This window comes from Arachis hypogaea, chromosome 17, assembly GCF_003086295.3.
Source record: "Arachis hypogaea cultivar Tifrunner chromosome 17, arahy.Tifrunner.gnm2.J5K5, whole genome shotgun sequence".
NCBI lineage: Eukaryota > Viridiplantae > Streptophyta > Magnoliopsida > Fabales > Fabaceae > Arachis > Arachis hypogaea.
The window spans coordinates 50,496,336-50,500,677 of record NC_092052.1 but is presented as its reverse complement, the minus strand read 5'-3'; the positions used below and the strand labels follow the sequence as shown (position 1 = coordinate 50,500,677).

The window sequence follows — 4,342 nt, the reverse complement described above, 5'->3', positions numbered from 1 at the left end:
TCAAAAATCTCACTGGGTTGTGTGTTCTTAGCTATAATTCATGTTTCAATTTACAGTCTTTAAACAAGTTTAACAAAAAATTTTTAATTTAAATTAGTGAAATATTATAAGATAAAGTCTTGAAAAGAAATTTATTACTTTAACCAAGCAAACATACATGCAAACAATTATGTAATCTCAGGGATGCCTGCACTAGGACGGCCTTATGTGATCTTGGAGAAAGCATTAACCTGATGCCTGCATCACTAATAAAGAAACTCTGTTTAACCCAAGAAGTTAAGCCAACCCGCATATGCCTTCAGCTGGCTAATGGCTCTGTCAAGTTTCCATCAAGTGTGGTTGAAGACATGATTATTAGGGTTGGACCCTTTGCTTTCCCCACAGACTTTGTGGTACTTGAGATGGACGAGCACAAGAGTGCATCCCTTATTTTAGGGAGACCCTTTCTAGCTACAAGAAGGACCCTCATTGACGTACAAAAAGGGGAAGTGACCCTGAGAGTCAAAGAGGATGAATTCATGCTGAATGCTGTCAAGGCCATTGATAAACCACTATTTTATGGTTTATATTGTGCTTAATTGTGCGGTTTTATCAAATCCTTACCCACTTATTCATATGATTAGCATACATTTATAATTCCTTCCTAAAAATACTTCATGGTTGAAAACTTGCTTCCTAGAGACTTTTAATTTTGTATTTTTATTCTCCTTTATTCCATTCGATGCCGTGATCTGTGTGTTAAGTATTTCAGGTTTTAGAGGGCATGAATGACTTGGAAATTAGAAAGGAAGCTTGCAAAAATGGAAGGAACACAAGAAATTGAGGAGAAGACTGATGCCAGGGCATCTTGGGCAGTTTCACTGACCTTTTCTTTACTGTTTTTAGGTTAGTTTCATGCATTTCCTTAGGAAATAAGCTAGTTTTGGGTAGATATTCACTTACACCTTGATTCAAGCATACATTGTGCATTTTACATTATTTCATGAGGATTTTGCATAAGTTTAGTGACAAATTGTATGTTGCATTGCCCATGACTTGGACTAGAACTTTGATGCACTTTATTGCTTGACTTCAGGGCCAAAGGAAGCAAGGAAAGGGAGGAAACTTGTAAGGTTAATGAGAAAAGTGATTGCCAATGACACTCTCAAAGCCAGCATTGCCCACGTTAAGAGTCACGTTAACTAAGTTAACGTGAACTCTAACGTGGAAAAGGGAAGTTGAACCAACGTTAGTGACACTTAACATTGTCACTAACGTTGGCAAACACTCATGAGTGGCCACGATAGAGCCCACGTTAACCTAGTTAACGTTGCCTCTAACATTAAAGGGGGAAGAGAAGCCAACGTTAATGACATTCAACATTGTCACTAACGTTGGCCTAAGGATGCAACACACCACGTTAACTCCCACGTTAACTTGGTTAACGTGGGAGCTAACGTAAGAAGTGAGAGTTGTCGACAACGTTAGTGACACTCAACATTGTCACTAACTTTGGAAGCAACCACACAACTCCCCAAGGAGCCACGTTAACTTCCACGTTAACTTAGTTAACATGGAAGCTAACGATGAGGAATGAATGATGAGCCAACGTTAGTGACACTCAACATTGTCACTAACGTTGGGATGGCTAAGAATGGCCACGTTAGAAGCCACGTTAACCTAGTTAACGTGGACTCTAACGTGAGATCTAGGGGCACATTGGAACGTTAGTGACAATGTTAAGTGTCACTAACGTTCTCGAAGTTTGGCAAGGCCACGTTAGAAGCCACTTTAACCTAGTTAACGTGGGCTCTAACGTGAAGCAAAAAGGGGCACACTGGAACGTTAGTGACAATGTTGAGTGTCACTAACGTTCTCGAAGGTTGGCAAGGCCACGTTAGAAGTCACGTTAACCTAGTTAACGTGGGGTCTAACATGAGGCAAAGGGGTACATTGGAACGTTAGTGAAAATGTTAAGTGTCACTAACGTTCTCGAACTTATACTTTCACTAAATGTTAACACCCCTAAAGCCCTGAGCTGAAATCTCTGCCCACTTAGCACTTTCTCTCTGCAAGTAAAGCCAAGCCCAAATGAAGAAAAGAACTGCTTCAAACTCATGATCCAAAGGCCCAAGACTTGAAGAGCAAACTAGAAGCTGAGAAGAGTAGTATATATAGGAGTAGCTTTGAATTGTAAAAGGAGTTCTGGAGGCTGGGGAGAAGAAAACTACTCTCTGTATTTTACTTTCTCTGCATTTTCTAGTTTTATGATGTATTCTCCATCTTTGTTTTCATTTTCAAGAGCTATGAACAACTAAACCCCTTTCATTGGGTTAGGGAGCTCTGTTGTAATTTGATGGATCAATACTAATTTTCATTATTCTTCTTCTATCTTTTCTCTTGATTTTACTTGAAAGCTTTCGATCTTCATCCAATTGAGTAGTTATCTTGGAAGAGAAGCTATTCAAACTTGGATCTCTTTTGAACCTTGAAAGAGGAATGAAGAGATCAAGCTAGAAATACTTTCTCATGCTGGACCAAATTGGGTTTGGATGGGTATGTGACTATAACCCTCTCAATACTTGATTTGGGAAATGCATGTGGTATAATCAGTGACCATACTTCATCTCTTCTCATGAGTAATTGACCAAGGAATTGGCTATTGATCAAGATTTGAGAGATTGAATTGCAAGAAATTGTAATTCAATCACTTAAGATTGCCAAGGATATCAATGAGTGCATTGATTGAGGAAGAGATGAAAATGAACTTGATCCGGAGAATGGCAACATCTCCTAAGCCCAATGAACTCCCCATCTCTGATCTTACCCATTCTCTTTAATTTCTGCCATGTACTTTTATGAGCAAATCCCCCATTCCCATTTACAATTCTGCAATTTATGTTCAGTCATTTACTTCCAATCCTTTAATTCTAGCATTTACTTTTCTGTTATTTACATTCCCGCCATTTTATTTTCTGCAATTCTCAACCCATATTCTGGATTCGCTCAACTAGAACATTCTTCTAATTAAAGTTGCTTGATCAATCAATCCCTGTGGGATTCGACCTCACTCTATTGTGAGTTTTTACTTGACGACAAATTCGGTACACTTGCCGAAGGAAGATTTGTTGTGAGACAAGTTTTCCCCGCATAAAGTTTATGGCGCCGTTGCCGGGGATTGATTGTGCATCAACAATGATTAAATTAGGAAGATCACTAGATTGAGCATTTTTATTTTGTGAATTTCATTTTCTGTTTGAGTGATTTACTTTTTGATTTAGTTAAACTTCTTCCCTTCCCCGTCTACTCTTTTGTTCTTCTTTGTTATTTTCAATTCTGTTTGCTAACCCACTAACTGTTTGATATATTGCATCAACCACAACTAACAGTAATTCTGACACAAATACTTTCTGCACCTATCTTTTCTTGCTTGCACTTGATGGTTATATGATAGGGAGAAGAAGCGGGGCTTCAACTTCCTTCGATTCTGAACCTGAGAGGACCTTCCTTAGATTAAGGAGGGAGGCAAGAGGAAAGAAAGTGGTTGGTGCTGAGAAAGAAGAGGAATTCTTTGAAACAAACATGAAAGACAACATGGAAAACCATCATGAAGAAGAAGATCACAACCATGGGGGAGGAGGTAGAGCAAATCATGCTGGGGAGGATAGAAGAGTTTTGGGCTCTTACATCAATCCAAACCCAGGAAATTGTGGAAGTAGCATCCAAAAGCCAACAATCCATGCCAACAACTTTGAACTTAAACCACAGCTCATCACCCTTGTTCAGAACAACTGTTCGTTTGGAGGAAGTGTTCAAGAAGACCCCAATCAACATTTAACCACCTTCCTGAGAATATGTGACACAGTGAAGTCTAATGGTGTTCATCCTGACGCCTATAGACTGCTCTTATTTCCATTTTCACTCAGGGACAAGGCAGCCAAATGGCTGGAATCTTTCCCAAGGGAAAGCTTGACAACTTGGGAAGACGTGGTGAACAAATTCTTAGCAAGATTTTACCCTCCTCAACGAATCAATAGGCTGAGAGCTGAGGTCCAAACTTTCAGGTAACAAGATGGTGAGACTCTATATGAAGCATGGGAGAGGTTCAAGGACTTAACAAGGAGGTGTCCACATGACATGTTCAACGAATGGGTGCAGCTGCACATTTTTTATGAAGGGCTCTCTTATGAGTCAAAGAAGGCCGTAGACCATTCATCTGGAGGATCTTTGAACAAGAAGAAGACCATTGAAGAAGCCATAGATGTTATTGAAATAGTAGCAGAGAACGACTACTTCTATGCTTCCGAAAGAGGGAACACAAGAGGAGTAATGGAGCTAAACAATGTAGATGCTCTGTTGGCCC

At 39.6% G+C, this 4,342-nt stretch overlaps 1 non-coding gene across 1 annotated transcript; it reads right to left on the bottom strand.

Moving 5' to 3' along the window:
* Positions 1 to 4,014: 4,014 nt before the first annotated feature.
* Positions 4,015 to 4,118, bottom strand: LOC112767958 (small nucleolar RNA R71). The gene has a single exon (XR_003185398.1). It is a non-coding gene; the product is annotated as a small nucleolar RNA R71 (small nucleolar RNA).
* Positions 4,119 to 4,342: the final 224 nt, after the last annotated feature.